Raw genomic sequence first — 19,349 nt, 5'->3', positions numbered from 1 at the left:
GAGAATGTTTTCTCAGCAGGGAAATAATAACTCTAAAAACAATGGATTTTTCTTAATGACATCTAAATTTTTATAAGACATCCAGGGCTTCAAGCCAAACCATCCACAGCATGAGTTTTCCTCTATTTCATCAGTGATTGTGTTGGTAACTATGCATTGGCAATGATCTTCATTTTACTTTTAGGTGTATAATTAGATACATCCAAAAGCTAGCACAGTCAGTGTGTTGGGATAAGCCTTTCCAGATATCTGTATAGAACCCAGAACCAAGATAAACCAGGTCCAAGAAATTCTCAAGGTTATGATACTCTCACAGATTACAGTGTAACATTGGCTACATCTCTGACATTTATTTATTTTTTTTTTCTGAAAATAATTAGTTTTGATGCCAGAATCACTTAACACACAATGGATATAAGGGGAAACAGCTGCATTTATTGTTATTGATTTGTCTTGATTTATCTCCTCCCCCTCCCAGTGTACCCTTAATGAATTTTTAACCAAGTGCTAACGGTTAAGCTAACTCGCCAGGACATGGGGCTAACCTTATATTAGTCCCACCTGGGGCAATTACTTTGTTTTGGGGGAAGGATTTCCAGATCTTCAGCAACTGGGTTCAAAGTTGTTTGTGGCCTGCATTGGTAGTTCAGCCTGGGTTGCTGAAAAATTACCAATCTGGTGTAAATAGCCACGTTGTACCAATGTGTCCTGCCAATGCTTGTCACCCCTACAGAAGACACAGGAAGCATGTGCTTGTTTAAATGGCATTTTTCAGGCAGTAAGGTGCTGTGTGCCATGTTACATGTTGTACTGTATACGTTGTAAAGCCTAGCATGGATTGAGGCAGCATCAATACCTGCATCTCTTTCACTGAAGAAGCTATACTGCACACCAAATAACAAAACAGGTAAGAAAAATGCTGTCTTACTTTGATGTTACTATTCTAGACCACACATAATGCATAATAAATAGGGACTTTAACTGTTTTATTCCCAGGTTTAATAAATGAGAGTAGTCTGAAATACTGTAATTAATATTTTCCTGTACAAAGAACACTTTGGATCTCAATTTCATCTCATCCTTTTAGCTTTAGGATACTTCAATGCTATTAACTAAAATGAGGTAAGCCACATTAGGCAAATAGACCTCAGCAATTTTCAGTGCTGGGGGAAACTGGAAATTGGAGTTGTACTCCAATTCTGCAGCTGTACTTGCAGAACAGAAAAAGCACATTGGATTCATTTCTAATGAGAAACAGACCATGGATGAAGTAAACTAGATTTTGTAATTCATACATGAATGAAGACGTGATGAACCATGGTCAATTTTACCAGTGTTGAGTAAAATAAAAATGCAGTAAAATAAAGCAAAGTATGTGATAGGTAGTGACAAAACTAGTTCAGTCTCAGTGACAAAACTGAGACAGGACGGTTGGCAGAAGGAAAGGTTTTCTAGTGTATTGGGAAAAAATATGCTAGAAATAAATTGCTAGCATGTAAGATATTTGTGGAATTCTAATTATTTAAAGCTTCATTTTAAATAATACATATTTAGAATTTTAGATTTAATCAAAAAGTATTTTATTGGGAATATTTTCATTTATGCAATCATTGTCACTCATTATTGTTTGAAGTAATTCATTATTGTGTAATGTGATTATTTAACATAACGTTTAATAGAAGTTACTGCCTGTATCTTCACTAAATTCCCTGAATCAATCTGGTTTTAATATTGCCAAGCTACTGTAGATTTTTAACCTTGGAGTTTGACTGAGATAGTTGTTACAGTTTACCACAGAAGCAAGTATATTTAATGCCTCAAATGATGATGATCCACTACTGTAAAAACATCTTTCCATACGAAATAAGTACTATCACAGCTTGTTCTCTGAGGTCAGGAATGATTAGGGAATATCTTTGGAGAGTCTTTTTTGCCAGGATACTGGTAAAACTAATACAAATAGAGATGCTTATTTATTGAGTACTTACTGCATTGAATGTATATCCATTTTTATCTACTTTCACCTTCTTGAATAATTACAATAAATTAGAATAATATTTTCCTTTGTACAAAAGAAAAAAAAAAAACACTTTTCTGTTTTGCTGTTCTCTACCCTTTTTCCAACAGAAATGAGGGAGACTGTAAGGGGACTTTTTTTTCTTTTGTCTCTGTGAACCAGGTATTGTTTTTAACACATAGTTAAGGCTCACAGAGTTTCTGGAAGTATGAGGTTCCTGTTAAAAAAAAAAAAGTGTATCCCCTTAGAAAAAGTGGAAAAGTGTATCCCCTTAGAAAGCTTTCCAAAATGTCTTTAATGCGATGGGAACTTCTAACTGGTAAGAAGTTGAAGATTTTTAAATATTATGTACAACATATATCTCCATGAAACCAGTAATTTAACTGATGACCCATTTCATTTTACTTATGCGATTTTAAGTGTCTGGCATTGTCTAAATTGTTTTGGTGTCCTGATTTATGAATAAAGCAAATAAGAATTTTTGAGACTATGGAATCTCTTACACCAACCATGCAGTAGCATATTCAAAGGGAATACGCCTCTTAGAGTCAGCCTACAAAAATGTGCTGAATTTCATGCTACAATAGACTAGGACAGTGCACATGGTCAAAGTATCAGGTTTTGGCATAGTAATAGTAATCTCCATGCTGAGAAGAACTTTCCAAGCTGTGCTTATTCAAGTTCTTGCACTTATCTGGTTATTTCCTTAGTGCTAGCATTGAGATTAGGATATCCTCAATTGTATTTCTGCCAAAGCAGAAATTTCACAAATGGGAGTAATTGTATAAAAAAAAAAAAAAAAAAAAAGTAAATCTGTCACAATGTTTACCTAGAAATTCCTTTCCTCTTTCTTATGCTCACAGTACAAAGCATAGAATCAAAAACACAATGTATACAACAGAACAACAAATCATAGCATTATCAATAGAAAATACATCAAAAACATGGCACTGAGGGTTGCAAAGAATCCTATATACACAGCTTTTAGGAAGCAACATAACATGATTGCCTGTTTAGAAAAGTTCCTCTTTCTACTTCCTGCCTTTATCCAACCTGTAGGTTTCCCCCAAATTACATGGATATTGATGTAACATTTGGATGCATTAGTCTCTCTGTATTGCTAAGTATGACCGATAGACCTCTGTTTTCTTTTTTTTTTTTTTTTTTTTTTTTTTTTTACAGCTCATTATTTTACAGTGATGGTGCCTCTAAAATATATCCAGAGGGTTTTGGTCATATAAATCTCAAGTGTCAAGCAATGGGATGTGTTTTTTTTTAACAAAAAGCAAGTGTTGCATATCATGTAGCTTCTCTGAAAGCCTCTCTGGGGAAATTGTTACAAGCTTCAAGATCTTACATCTGAGCAATATTGCATTGTCAAAGAGGTCTGCTGTGAACTGTACCATTTCAAATTGTGGACAGTATGTCATACCAGTCCCTAAAGCATCTGCAATGCAGTATTCATCTTTAACGATTAAAAAATACTTTTGCATTTATCTTTTTGGGTTCCTCAAACTTAGAAATGAAGAATCCTTATTATATTTTCTTCAAAGATAGTCATCAATGTTCAAATTCTGCTTAATTAGTACTGATATTACTTTAAATGAGATATGTCATCTGTATAATAGAAAGTAGTAAAGCTATGCAGCTTAAGTATTTCTGGGGAGGGGAACATTCCTCTGCATTAATCCTTCAAAATGCTTTTGAAGCACTACCACTTCAATCTTGCATAAAGATCTCTATGGGATGCCACTGATCATCCATGGACAATGAGATGTACAGGTTGCTGCTGTTTTTAATGTGCTGTTGACTGCTCTGTGCTCACTCTTCCTATAGCCTTCTGTGGACAGTATAGGAGAAAATGATGAGATTAGATCCATGTAAGACTCTAAAAAGCAGAGTTTTGAGCAAGAACAGCTTCTGCTAACCACTATTTTCTCTGAAAAGGAACAAGATACAGTGGAGCAAATAATATGCCAATATTATGAATGAATCTGTTTGAAAGTCACACTTCTAGTGTATATGTGTGCTTATCTTTCACTTAAAAAAAAAAAAAAGACACTTGCAGGAAAAAAAGCCCTGGTTTGAACCTGGAAACTGAATGATAGGCATTTAATGCTTGAATTAATAGAGACATACCTCAGTGTGGACTGTTTGTGTATGTTTTTTTTAACACTGCAAACTGTCAATTGATGCTCATGAGAAAGAACATTTAAATGTGTGTAGAACACTTAAATTTGTGCAATAAAGTGCTCTCTTATATTTTCTAGCAGAGCATTATGGTTATGATCACTTCTAATCAAAGTCTAAGAATCAAACTTTCTTTTTCAATCTGTGTGTTGAATCTTTGTGTTAAAGATTCCTGCAGCAGTGATAGGAAGGTTCACTGATACAGTGAGAAACAGCATAAGAAAAAATACAAGTGAGTTTTCATTTCATTTTCATTGTAAGGTTTACAGATGTTTACATTTTCTCTCGTAAACCTAAGAGAAACTCCATATTTTCTCTGAATTTGGATTACCTTAATGTGACAGGAATCAAGTCTTTTTATTTGCTAGTTCAGAATAACTGCTAGTGAAATTAACTATGAGATTGATTTGTGAAATAAACAAGTAACATTTTTATCCCAGTGTGCTCTGGTCAAAGGAAATTTTACGGTCTCTTCAACAGATGTTACAGCCCATGACTGGATTTTTCTCCAGTCATTGCCCCTTTATGAATTTGTAGAAATTCAAGCTTGGTAAGGTCCACCATGGTGCCTGCAAGCACCTCAGCTACACATGGCCCTTCTCAGCCCAGTTAGGTGGGGAAAAAGGGACTGGAGAAGCCAGCAAGGTGTTGAGCTTCTTATTAACTTTCAGTAACTTGTCCCTCATTAACTTTCCACATCAATACAATTGCATGTCAGCTAGCTTTTATATCTCTCAAACTGAAATGTCCATGAAACACCGTATTAGAACAATATGGAGAATACATCAATATATAAATACTGCCTTTCTTCAGAAGGGTATCGGCTGGTGCAAAATGATTTAGATTACATGTTCACTAAATGGAGATCAGAAAATGAAACATTCTGTCTGTGAAAAAAATTTAAATCAGAACAAGAACTGTAATTGGTGAACTTGTGTTCTGAACATGCTTCAGACAGGGTTGTACCATCTGGAATTATTAACAATTTGATTAAATGCCAAATTTTTAGTTTTGAATTCACTGATATTACTGGAATCTGTTCGCTGTTATTTATTTTGAATTCATGACTAACATCACAATCTACTTTTTATGGAACAAAAATAAAATTTTGCCTGACAAAAGCACCTAGCTATTTCTATTTTTTATCACAGTTTATTCTTAGATGCCTCCTAATTATACCTAGCTGAGTAATCTAAACAAACCAGTTGCAATATGATAAAAGTTCTGTTAATACTATTCCTTCATCCAATACTGGTTAGCTTCATGAAGGACACCAGCCCCCTAAAACAAGTTTCATTGATCTTAAATACAAATCACAGAGTGATTTTACTATATGGCATAATAACAGATGACAAAGAAGAAATTGAGTGCAGAAAAGATTACATGCATGTGACAAAGAAGTAATTAAAATGAAGAACATGCTGTTTATTTGCATGAGTAATTGTCCTTCAAGGACCTTTGTATTTTCTTGTTTCTTTAACCATTGTAGGTTATCTTGCTGTAACCTGTGTAAGTTACTAAGAGTAAGTACAATAGCACTGGATTTTTAAAAAATAAGAGAGAAACGTTCAATATAGTTGCAAAAATATCTGCTTTCCCTTTGTACTTCAAATTTACTCAGTCTTCTGACTACGTTTTATTTTTATTTTTGAAATTAATATGGATATGTAGATGACTAAAAAAAAAAATACTTTACTGTTTGATTATTGTTCCCCTCCCCAGTATTCTAATGTTGCTCTCTTCTGCTCTTGTATATACATTTCTCAAGTAGTTCAGTAGGTTAGCTTGTCCATGAAGCTTCATATGCCAATGTCACATATCACAATGTATAGTCTAGTAACTAATGCTCCTAGATTAAGCCTTCATATTCACAATTACTGCTTCTCTTTTGCTAATAGCCAGATTTTCCCTTGCTACCAAAACCAGTCTTCATCTAGTGCTTGATGTCAGTTTTTTTCCTCTATGAAAATAATTGTCCTTTCATTGTTTTTCTCTTTATCTTTTAAAACCACTGATTTATTAACTGATTTTTAACACCACAGTGTGACCTCTGATCTGATATCATTTGCACACACATTTGTACTTACCATTTTAACTTTGTGTTGGTTTTACCCAGCTGGGAAAGAGAGGCTTATGGGTTGGGATAAGGATAATTTAATTAAAGGGAAAGGACAGATGGGGGAGAAAAAAAAAAAAGCAAGCAGGGGCTGTGACAAACTGAAGGGGGGGTGGGGGAACACAGTTATTCTCTACTTCCCATCAACGAGCCATGTTTGTGTGCACCCTGGGCAGCAGGGTCTCAGTATTTGTAGCAGTTATTTAGGAGGACAGATGAGTTCATAGTAAGAAGTCCTCTCCTTCCCCTTTTCCAGCTTTTGTTGCTGCACCATATGGTATGGGACATCTTTTTGGTGGGTTTGGGTCAGCTGCCCTGGGGATGTCCTCTCCACACCTCTTGCCCACCCCCAGCCTGCTGGCTTTGGGGGGTTTGGAGGGAGTCTTGGTGCTGTGCCAGCTCTGTGCAGCAATAGCCAAAACATTGGTGTGATATCAGGGCCCTTCTAGCTACAGTGCAGAGCACAGCACTGTATGGGCTGCTGCTGGGAAAGGTAACTCCATCCCAGCCAGACCCAGTTCTCACTCTTGTAGTGAGATCATCCAAGCACAATGACACTTCTATCTCATTGCTGGAGAGAAAAGGTATAAACATCAGTATTGCTAAGTTAAGGTACTCTATTGAGTTCTAGAGAATGGATAGATGAGAAATCTGATCAGAAGCCCCAGCTGTCTCAGTGAGGAAGACATAGATTGAAGAACAAGGAAGCAAGTCTGACGAAATTTACTAACTCGCAGAACATGCTGTCCAAAATTTCTCTTTATTTTCCTCGTGAATTCATCTGCAGCTGAAACTGTCCTCTATTCTGGTGCACACACAAAAAAGTTACCTAAGAAGCCTAAAGAGTAGGGACACAAAGCTGTCTTACTTTTGTATGTGTGTGCACGTAGCCGTTTTGTGTATGAGTGATTTCAGCTTTGTGGAAATAAGGAAATCATTTCCAATAGGCAGAATTCCCAGATGAATAGAAAAACGAATGAGTATCTCTGGATTGTATTTCCTTTGAATATATTGAGTTACTTGAGAAAGCAAATTCAGTTAAAGAAATTATAGGCATCTCTGTCTTTTTCAAGAGACAGCCATGATTTTTTAAAGTTCAAGTGCCGCTCTCTGGCCACAAGATGAAGGATGTCTTTCTCACTGATGGGATTAATCACTAATTACTTATCGAGGAGCTCATCACAGGTGTGAAATCAGATGACAAGTCTTCTAATAATTTTGTTGAACTGTTTCTCTACTCAATTTTTTTATAGTGGTCTGCTCTTCCTTCTTCCTCACTTTCTTGAAGAAAAAAGAAAAAAAAAGCTTTCTTGGAAAAAAAAAAGCAGACTAGTTTCTAATATCTAACAAACTATGATCTTGAATAGGGGCAGCACACATTGGACAGCAAAGTACACATTGCTTCTGAGTGGAAGCTTCTAGTGAAGTTATGCTACTTTTCCCATACTGTCTCAGAATTGTTTCTGATGGAAGTACGTGAAGTACACCAGATTATAGCAAACAGAATCTGAAGATAAAAGAGAAGGCCCAAAAGCACAAACAACCTCCTGACTGTAGAGACTCTCTACATGAGGATAAGTCCATTCAATTGTAACTTTTGCTGGCATATGACTTCTTCTTTTTTGCTTTATCCATAAATCAATCAATACTTCTCTATTTTTTTCTGAATTGATCTTCAACAGCAAAAGCAAAATAAGTCTATTGCATATCTCAAAAATGCAAAAAAAACAAATCTTAAATACTGACAAATGGAATTTTTGACTTCTTTGGTTTAATTAATCTAAGCAATAAGAGAAATAAGTTTATTAAGACACAACTTTTCCTGAATTAAACTGAATGATTTTTTTTGTGAGAGGCGTCCACTAATTATCACTAAAATACAACATGAAGATATAGTACTTTTTTTTTTCCCAATAAAAATGCTTTGTGCTTTAGAGAGCAGATTGTGATGGAAATTAACCTTCTGAGTAGGAACAGAAAGCCATTTCTGAAAGTGAATTGATTTTTATTGTTGGCTAAGATGCATATATGTCTCTCAGGAAAATTCTGCACAGAAATAAAGCTAAACACACTATGCAGCACACATCTAGTATATCTGACTCTTAGGCAATGCCAAGCCAATCATGTATATGTTAATAAATTGCTCTGAGTGTCAGAGCATTGCTTCCATATCTGACTTACCATGTATATATAAGCATATCAGGCAGAGACTTCCTGTGAAGTAGCCATTGCTTCAGGACTTCTCGTTGTTAGAAAGTCTCAGTGGAATTGGGTACTCAGAACTGCCACTCTGAGAACACAAAAACATCTGTATTTGTTTAGACCTAAGACTCATATAGATGAATATCCTGTCTGCAGGAATGGATGATGGTGACTGTCTAAAGGAAAAACATAATTAACAAAGATAGCATAGGTGTTTTTAGCTTGCAGCAATCTGTAGCTCAGGAAATTTCTGAAGCAATGATGTTATTTTTCCAATTAATAAAATCTGGTATCCAGAAAAAAATATGTGGAAAGGAGTTCCAAAGCTCACTTATGTGTGTTGTGTAAAATAAATAAATAAATCTGTCTCTTTTTTCCATTTTGACTTGCCTCAAGCAGGTTTTAATATTTTAATGTCATTATTTTAATGCCTCTTGTCATTATAAAGTGTTGTTTCTTATTCATATCACTCATAAGCCTCCCTGACAGTACATTTTGGTTGTCTTTTTTGCAGACTGGAGAAAGCTGTCTTTTTCGTACAGAACCTTCTCCACATTTGTTCCAGTTCTACCTGATCCTCTCTGAGATGAGGAATTGCATTGAGTATTCCAGATGTACAGGCAGAGTGGATTTGTTCTGTGGTACAATATTCCTTCTGTTTAGTTCCCTGTTTCATCCCCTCCCCTCCAAAGGGAGACTGGATTCAACAAGGCCAAGTGCTGGGTCCTGCACCTGGGGTGCAATAACCCCAAGCAGAGCTACAGGCTGGGAGATGAATGGTTGGAGAGCTGCCAGGCAGAGAAGGACCTGGGAGTGATGGTGGATAGTCAGCTGAATATGAGCCAGCAGTGTGCTCAGGTGGCCAAGAAGGCCAACGGCATCCTGGCTTGTATCAGAAACAGTGTGGCCAGCAGGGCTAGGGAGGTGATCGTCCCCCTGTACTCGGCTCTGGTGAGGCCGCACCTTGAGTACTGTGTTCAGTTTTGGGCCCCTCGCTACAAGAAGGACATCGAGGTGCTTGAGCGGGTCCAGAGAAGGGCGACGAAGCTGGTGAGGGGCCTGGAGAACAAGTCCTACGAGGAGCGGCTGAGGGAGCTGGGCTTGTTCAGCCTGGAGAAGAGGAGGCTCAGGGGCGACCTTATTGCTCTCTACAGATACCTTAAAGGAGGCTGTAGCGAGGTGGGGGTTGGCCTGTTCTCCCACGTGCCTGGTGACAGGACGAGGGGGAATGGGCTTAAGCTGAGCCAGGGGAGTTTTAGGTTAGATGTTAGGAAGAACTTCTTCACTGAAGGGGTTGTGAGGCACTGGAACAGGCTGCCCAGGGAAGTGGTGGAGTCACCATCCCTGGAGGTCTTTAAAAGACGTTTAGATGTAGAGCTTAGGGATATGGTTTAGTGGGGATTGTTAGCGTTAGGTCAGAGGTTGGACTCGATGATCTTGAGGTCTCTTCCAACCTAGAAATTCTGTGATTCTGTGATATTGGCACTGTTGATCCTATTTGCACTGTACCTCTCCCTTCACCTGGTCAAAACTGAGGTAATTTATGTAAACAATGGCCGCTTAGTGCTACATGAATGACTTTTATCCTTTCACATAGTCTGTTTTACTTTCTTCTGGAGGCAGTGCAGTGGTATTACTTTTTATCTTACTGCACAGTTCATAAAACAAAAATAAATTTTCTCTTTTGTGATGCACAAAGTGGATGTTTTTTCAGTCCATCTGGACCAAACACGAGTCATATGATTGTCTGAGATTGCAGGAGACCTGGAATTGATGAGCCAGGTCTCTTCTGGGTCTGTGCTCCTTGGTTCCCAAAGAGCTTTGTATCTACAACAACAAATTGCTACTATCAAAAAGAGATGGGATTAGATCAAACGAACAAGAAAAGACAGGAACATAGTATGACAGGAGAGCAGAGGGTATATAAAATTCCTGGCATTGTAGACAGGGGGACAGAATGAAAAACAAATTCCCTAGATAGGTAACCAAGAATAAGGAGGCAAAGCAGAGGGAGAAATTTTATGACATCCCTAGAGGCTAATGAAGGTGCAAGTATGTCATGAAGGTAGCTAAATTATTTAGATATGTTTCTGGAAAGAAATGGAGATGTGTAACTCACTGTTGTGAATTTCTTGGGGAAACAAACTATATGGACCCTTAATTAAAAGTGACACAAACATTCAAAATCACAATGTGTACACAGACTTCCCTCTAGCTACTTTTAAATGACTGATATGGAATATTATTTCATCCGGTAGAATGAATAACCTGTGTAATATGCTCATCTAATTTTTCTTTCTGCTTTCTTTAGATTGCTGTGGTACATTGAGTACAACTTGTGTATCTAATGTGAAATGTGCTTGTTTGCTCTCTGACTCTATTATGTCTGAAAAGTCATTGAGTAAGTGCTCTGAATTGTGATTGTTTCCAGTATGTTTTGCTGGTGGTGTTATCGGAAGGCAACTCTGTCTACAAGATTTTCAGTTTTATCTGAAAACATTGAGCTCAGAGGCATCAAATATGAATGAATGAATTCCATATTTCTTCAGGTGGCTTTCCAAACAGACTGCTTCTAGCCTATTGGGGAGGCTGACTTCACTTGTAGCTCTTTTATTTGGGAGAGCATTACACAGATCTTACCTATCACTGAGAAGTCAGTGATGAGATTTGAGCATTAAGGCAATGCGCTTTCAGCTTTTTTTTTTTTTTTTTTTGCTAGGCAGAAGGATTTTTGTTTTCTGAGATTTTTTTTTTTTCCTGTAAAGTTTTGTTTGTTTTGTAGCTACAGAGAATTACAATAGGAGAGCCGAAGGTCAAAAGTACACTGGTTCTCTGTAGTTAATTCTGAATGCAATGGAAACACAATTGTGTTCCAGCCAAACAAATGGAGAAATCAGTATATTTTGTGGAAGGAGTACCTAAGTACCAAAAGAAATGTGAAGAACAAATGGGAATATAATTTATAAGGATGTAATGCTTTCTCAAAAAGCATTCAACAGTAAGTCTAAATTGGCAACTTTCTCACCTGCAGGTTTCCTGGACCTTCTTGTTATCTTAAGTTATACTGCTTTCTTCAGATATTTCAAAGATGTGTCTTTTATGCTTTTCCTTACAAAACAGGTTTTATCTCAAAGGGAATTTTTAGAATTTGTTATAGTCCTTTTGTTCTTCTGTTTTTTAACAGTGGTCCATTGGAGAGGAAAAAAAAAAAAAAGGAAAGAAAAAGGCTAGTCCTTCATAAATAGGAGGAAGCACAAATTTCAGTGCTAGGAACTTGGATATGGTTCCTTAACTCTTAAATACCCTGGGTCTTGACAGAAGATTATTAGCTATGTAATTGTCTTGGTTTTAGCTGGGATAGAATTAATGTTCTTAATAGTGGCTGGTATGGTGCTGTTTTGGATTTAAGATGAAAATAATATTGATAGCACACTGATGTTTGAGCTGTTGCAGAGCAGTGCTGGCACAGAAGCGAGGCCTTCCTAGCTCCTTGTGCTGCCCTGCCCTGCCAGCGAGGGGCTGGAGGGGACCCAGCCTGGACAGCTGGCCCAGGCTGCCCAAAGGGACATCCCACACTACCTGGCCTCACACTCAGCAATAAAAATGGGGCATTTGGCCAGGGTGGCTGCCGATGTTTGGGGACTGGCTGGTCATCAGTTGGCTGGTGGTGAGCAATTGCATTGTGCACCACTTGTTTCTTTTATTCTATTATTATTCCTTTTCCCTTTCTTACTAAACTGTCCTTATTTCAACCCAAAAGTTCTTGCACTTTTACCTTTTTCTGACTCTCTCCCCTATCCATCTGGGTCAAGGGAAACAAGCATAAGGCTGTATGGTGTAACCCAGCAAGCAGCCAAGCACCATAACAATAATCAAAATCTGTAAACAGATATATAACATCCCCATAATAGCATGTCTTTCAGATTAATTAAAGCAGGAAATACATTTCAGTCACCGGTGAATGACCAAGCAGGTATCTGTAGGGATGTGTGCTTTTCTTCTAGTTTTCCTTTGTGACATGGCAATTTACAGAAACATGAGAAAAACATGCTGAGATTGCTTTGCCAAAGCTGGAATAAATCTAAGATACAATATTATAGAAGGATTATTGGAGTGTTGGTACTTCTACAATGACCATCATTATGATTACTATTGTACTATGCCTCCACAGAAGTCAGTATTGAGGTATGAGCAAATACATCATTTAAATGCTTATTTGATTGTGTTTATTTGCATATAACTTTACAAAGTCAGTGCTTTGACAGGAGAAAAAAAGTATCTACTAAATCCTCATCCTGCATCAATATACTCTGAGGAAAAGACTGACTGTGATTTTTCCTTACTGGAAGAAGCCAGGTAGGAGGACTGGTTACAAAAAGTAGCCTCTGTCACTCAGGTGGTGACCCACAATTTCAGAACAAGCTAAATCCAGCACAGAGTGGTACTGGCAACTAATGTCACAGTCTTGCCTTTGGCTCCTTCTTACCTGCTCACTGCGCATCCTGCAGCCCCTTTACACTGGCCCTAGCATTTGTAGAGCTACAGTGAAATGTGGGATTTGGGACTTTAGTGGCTGAAACTAACCTGGTGGTGCCTGTTTTAATTTTTACTGGATCACTTCCCTACCCCCACTCACTCATGTCTGCATGAACATCAGTGCTGGCACAAGGAATAGGACAGAAAATGAAAACTGGGGGAAGAGCAAAACCATCTATTTTGTTGGCAGTGCCAGTTTATGCTGCATTAAAATTATGAAACTGCAATGTAAGAAACACTACCTGAGATGTCAAGTGTGCAGAAATCTACCTCAAATCATCTGAACACAGAGAGAAACATCTTTTAGATTCAGTGATTACATAAGTGGATTAAAAATTACATTCTTTAATTTCTTCCTGGATTTCATGCCTAATGTCTGTCAGATATTGACACTTTAATGAGTGCCTGTCTACCCAAAACACTGTTGCAAGCACTGAAAGAATACTAGGCTGTGCAGCCAAAATGTGATGGATTGATTGAGAACATGTATCAGGACAGAAAAAAAACATCTTCCAGGTTCCAGAGACAGTCAGATAAAGCTCTGATAATCATGGAGTCTTCACAGAAGGCTGTGGGAGACATGCTGGAACCACAGGAACCTACGATAGTCAGATAAACAAGCAGGTTACTGAAACATTTTCTTTCTCTGAGGTGATTATATATAAGCCATGTTCAATTTTATAAAGCATATTACTCCCTCCAAATATGATTCCCTATGAAGATTTCAGCTATGCAGATGTTTTAAATATCTGAGCTATTTATACATAACAGAATAAATCACATTTATAGATGTAGCTTGGATGCAGTTGGTTTGGCAACTAATCAAACTATGCTTATGTTGATATAATTTCAAATATTGGGCTGAAATCATAACTAGAAAAACAATCTAATATATTCTAATAAAAGTTGATAAATGAATTGTACAAACTCTTAGAGTAACTGGAGGTGAGCTAGTCAGCCCACCAGTGAACAGTTTTGAATTGTTATTGATGAAATTGACTGGGCAGCTCAATTATCAGAGAAATACTGGCTACATTTGGAAGGAGAAATTAAGAGGAAAATGGGACTGTAAGATGAAGTTGTGTATTTTTCCATATTTAAAATATATATTTTTGGGAAAAAGTCTTCTATACTAAGCATATACTTATATATATACTTACATATTGTTTCTTTTCATCTAGTTATAGCATGCCTAACTCTTTATACACAGAAGGAAAAAGGAGTGTGTACCAACTGTACAATAATTTGAAGCTTTGAAGTGAGTAAAACATTCTGTACTGTAACTATTTTAATCTTGTTTCAGAACAAGATACCTCACCTGTGTAAGCTATAATATTGATTCATCTGGTTGCAATGAAATGTGACGAGCAACAATGATACAGAAAGTTCTGTTGATGATCTGATTTCTGCTCCTGATCAGGAATACTTTCATCTCCCTTGCAATTTAGCTGATGAGTGGAAAAAAGGCTCAGAAATAGCAACAATATTTTCAAAATTGTTGAAATTATAACCTGTGTTTTTCCCTTAAAACTGGACTATATATAAGGAACAACATGAATTCTTAATGCTATGGAGGCACCAGTCTTTGCCACCAGAGGCAATGAATATCCCACTTAACATATGAGCCTTCAAGCAGCCTTAGACAAAATCCTCCCTGCAAATTGGTGTACAAGTGTAGTAATATAGATGTATTACCAAGACCGTCTAATACAAGAGAAGTGCCAGCAACTGTTATGTCTTTCTGACCTTCTCTAGTAAGAGATTTAGTAAGTCAGTCTTCCTATTGTTCGCTCTGAAATAGGTGGAGTTCACGTGCTGCTTAAGGGTACCTTTTGTAACAGCAAAGATTAGTTTTCTGAGTTTTCTTTCTTCACTTTTTTTTTTTTCTAAGAGTCTGCAAACAGAACTCAAAGTTTTAAAATGACTTTTTCACTTCCCTTGAGTAATTATTCTCAGATGTCAGAGTGACAATTCAGATGTTAGCACTCTAAAGTGCTGGTCAGTTTACAAGACATTCAGCTCATGTACTTATCTATTTTTGTAGGTCTAAATGAAAGCAATTTGAGGGACTACAAGAAAAAAAAAATCTTTCCTTTATCAATTTAAAAACTGGAGTATTATGAGGAGTGGTGTGAAGTGCAATCCTTTTACTCTGGACCACTTGGGGAAAGTCTAAGTAGAAACTAGAAGCACAGCAAAGACACATAGGGATGTGGGTTTTTGATGTCACTGTGCTGGCAAAAAGCCCTAGTGTAACTTCAGTTTTGTGTGTTTCAAATGCTTTTTCCAGTATCGTTGTTTCAGTACTCATCAAATTCATAAACGCTCGCTCTATCTTTTCTCCTATTATTTATAGGAGAAGGACTGGTGCTGACCTGAGCTAAGGACTTGACAAGCTGCATAACTGTACCCACATCATGTGAAAGAGCAGTAAATGCTGTTCTGAACAGTGCTAATAAAAGGCTCAAGTCATTTTAGTTCTTCAGTTAATCACTTGAGAACTCAAGCGTTTTCTGTGATGTGATTTGGTTCTTCACCATAAGTTTTAGTCCTGAGTCAACACTAGCAGAATTCTAGACATCACTTGACCCAAATCAGAGAAGAGACATCTTCAGATCTTCTGAAGGGTTTCTCTGACCCACCACAGGATATTAGAAGACAAAAGCTTTTTTATTAATCTATTCATACTATACCTCTGAATGTGTAAACAGATTTCCTAGAACTGGTATCATTTCATGCTTCTTGGAGACCTTATTTAGACCTGTGAGGAGCAATTTGTCACTGTTTCACTGACTGCAGTTTCAGATAATAATGCTACAGTTGCTGAGAGGTAAATTGGGCAGTAATAAGAAATGGAAGAGTATATGGCAGCTGAAACCAGTCACTTTACCATTCTGTTTTTATACACCTTCAAAAACAGTATTTCCTGGTTTTTTTTTGTTGTTTTTTTTTCGTTTTATATGTTGGCAAAAATTCTTAAGTTACACAAAAATCTCAAGGAAGATCTAAGTAGCTGATTATAGCGATGAAGCACTGAAATTGGTTACACACAAAATGCTGCCAAACTACCTAAATAAACTAACCTAAAAGTTAAGAAATGTCTTCAGAAGTATATTTTCAAATTTATTGTGCTCATTCTGTTAATTAAAATACTCTTCTTATTCTACATATAATCTCTCATCACTGTGTATTGTCAACTAGAATAAAAAAGCATAAAAAATATAAATGCTAAATGTCACAACAGTATTGGGTTTCATATTTCAAATATACTAGGAAACTTGCCTTCCTTTCTTATTCTTTTTTTTTTCTCCACTTAAGATACAATAAGCAGTGTAAGAAATCTCCAAGCAACTTTCAATCTTCAAGTTCAGGAGAGAGAACAGGATTAAGCAGCGTTTTGTAACAGATTCCTCAAGGAAATTTAATAAAACTTTTTAATAATAATTTCAGTGGTGTCATTTTAGCTTTAAAAGTATGATGAAACAATTACACACACGTCTTAGTAGCAGGAATAGATAAAATAAATACAGAACACAACACCTCCAGAGAGCTTCATCAAAGAAACTACAGGCAGAAAACAGGCCAGCAATCACTTGCAGCCCTCTTTCAACAGATGACATTGGGTTCCAATACTAGCAGTAATGTTTCTTAAGTGTTTAAGTCTTGAAAACAAGTGCTTTCACAGTTACAGCTACTGCAATTAGAGTGTTCATCTATGAAATGATTCTTTTCGTAGAACATCCTCATGTTGGTGTTTCTGCTTTTCAAATTATTTGAAATGCCCTGGTTGAATGGATGATGATGTTTATTATGCATCATGCTTTTCACTACCCTCATTCTAAGAGAAGTGCTATCTTATATGCTGGAGGCTAAGTTGCAGTGTTCAGATGAAATAAAGTCTCTTGTTTGGAAGATGCTGGGAGTTCTGCACAAATATGAAGGGAACTGTCAAAACACAATCTACTTGCCAGAGTACAACTGCAAAACACTTAACTAAAATACTTTAGAAAGCAGGAAAGATGTGATTTGTGAGACAGTCGAATGATTCTACTTACATAAGTGCAAGATAGACTTGAATGTACTTTTGCATTGATAAGAGGTTTATATTTAGCAAATAAAATTAATTTTCGTTTCCTTGTTATTCAACTAGTTCAATCCGATATTGACATCAATTATTTTACCTTTTGCTAGGAAGTGATTTGACCACACGGATCAACTTCTTCACAGAAACTCACAAACCCTGTACTATGGTCTATTTCAGGTAAATCTCAAGTCCCAAATCTGAAAAGCTAGTAAAGTAACAATAAAGACCACTTTAATAATAAACCCCCCTTGCTTAATTTTAAAATTAAATATTTACCAGATATACTTTAATTGCATATATATACATAATTTTAGTCGCTTTATTAGGGATGAAAACACATTTGTCACTGAGATTCAATATAAACCAATTTGATGAATGTTCAATATTTAATCCCTGTGCAACTGACATCTAAATGTTTTATGAATTGTACAAATTCACAAAGTTCCTGTTTGTTAAAGGGCTTACAGCATAGGGCAGTAATATTTAGACCATGTGCCTTACATACCCTAACCTCAGAAACTCAATGTAGTCCCTGGAGAAAAGCAGATTCTTTTTTTTTTTTTTTTTTTTCTCCTTTCGCATGGGATGAGATGTCAGCATGGGGCAAGGTGGTGTGAGTGTGGTGAGTGTGCAATGAGAGAGTTTACTTCTGTGTATTGTTTATATAAGGCTCCTCACTTAGGACAGTACAAAAAATACCAGTTGCCAATGACGTTAAGCCTTTTGTGGAAACATACATTAAAGTGTCTATTCTGCTTGGCTTATATATAATTCTAGATAAATATAAACAACAGCAACAACAAACCGTTATTACTTTATACGCATATTTGTATATGCTTAATTTTCCTACTAAATTCAGGTTGTGTATACTGTGTCGTGTTGTGATTAACTAGTAGAACTACCAGAGGAAGACATCTATTTCCTGTCAGATGCTCACTTGAGCCTGTTTGGGATATTTGTGTAGCACTCTTATGGCATTTTAATCAGCATTGCCCAGGCAGTCTGGAGGACAAGGAATTGTTTTGAGCACCCTTTGAGCTCTGAGCAGAGAGTTCTCTCAGAGCTGGAGGGGACGTTTATCACATGGAAAATATGCACGGGGAAATGAGTCTCATTCTCCTCTGCTCTCATCATACTTTCAAATCCCAGTCTTCTTTGCACTCTGCCTTCATCACACTTAATTCTCTTACATTTTTATTCATGGTGTTCCTCTTCAGAATTATATTACACTCTGACGCTCACCTGTTGCCTGAGAGTGAAAACAGGTTTAGCTCTTGATTTGGAAGCCAGTCCACAGGACAGCATGATGAGGCTCTATCATGGTTGGGAACAAATAGTGTTGGCAAAACGCTGTCAAGTTCTGATTTGGAGTCTGGTTTAAGGGGCTTTTCTGGGGGTTCACAGTCCAAGTGACCTCTAGATGTTGCTTGTCTTTTGCACACCTTTTGGGTTTTGCCATGGATGGATTGTGTTCAATAAAAGGCATGCATTTTGCCTCCCAAGTCACTGTCATTGGGCAGAACTTAAAGTGTGAACATGGAGAAGAGCAGAAGGAATTCCTCTTTTCTGTCCTACATGGGTGGACACCACTGTATGTCAGATCCCTGGGCACTGAGAGGAATGACTCCTAATACACCAGCAGGCTACCTTGTGGAGTTGTGCAAGGCACTGGATACGCACCGAAAAAACCCTCTGGCTCCAGAACAGCATGTATTTAAGGCAAATCACCCACAGAAATGCTCATTTATGTTGTGGTGAATAGTTTGGTGATCTGGAGGATGTGGTTCAGCGTTATAGAGCTAGGTATTATTATAGGGTTACTGTTTTAACTTCAGATATTATTATAAGAAGTTGATAACGGAGAGCTTTTAAACTTTTAAGTTCTAATTAAATAAATCTGCTGTGTGTTATTAGCATATTCAAATTACCGAGACTCACATACCACTAGGCCCTCAAAGCACACCCATTCAAGAGAAACCCCCTAACTCCAACTTTCCTTCGTGGGCAAGCCTAATACAAACAAAATACACGTGGTAAATACCGATTTAATCATAAAATTTATTCGGCGGGACAGGACTTCACGCATCAGGACACAACACGTGGCAGCTGCCCCCACTTTATAAGAGCAGCCCCTACCCTTCCCAAAAACCGGCGTCCAACCGCGGTGCGCCCCAGGTCACCCCGCCCAGGGCCTTGACTCCCCG

The 19,349-nt window shown here is 37.2% G+C and overlaps 1 long non-coding RNA gene across 3 annotated transcripts; it reads left to right on the top strand.

Moving 5' to 3' along the window:
* The first annotated feature begins 519 nt into the window (after positions 1–519).
* Positions 520–16,319, top strand: LOC311436544. 3 transcript variants are annotated; one of them, XR_014692928.1, is made up of 5 exons: positions 520–907; positions 9,040–9,166; positions 10,837–10,926; positions 14,243–14,319; positions 15,418–16,319. It is a non-coding gene; the product is annotated as an uncharacterized lncRNA (long non-coding RNA). The 3 variants fall into 3 exon arrangements; XR_014692927.1 differs by lacking the exon at positions 10,837–10,926; XR_014692926.1 differs by lacking the exons at positions 9,040–9,166; positions 10,837–10,926.
* Positions 16,320–19,349: the final 3,030 nt, after the last annotated feature.

The sequence above is a fragment of the Aythya ferina genome (assembly GCF_964211825.1).
Source record: "Aythya ferina genome assembly, chromosome: 4".
NCBI lineage: Eukaryota > Metazoa > Chordata > Aves > Anseriformes > Anatidae > Aythya > Aythya ferina.
Note: the sequence above shows the minus strand (reverse complement) of the source record. Positions and strands in the feature narration are given on the sequence as shown.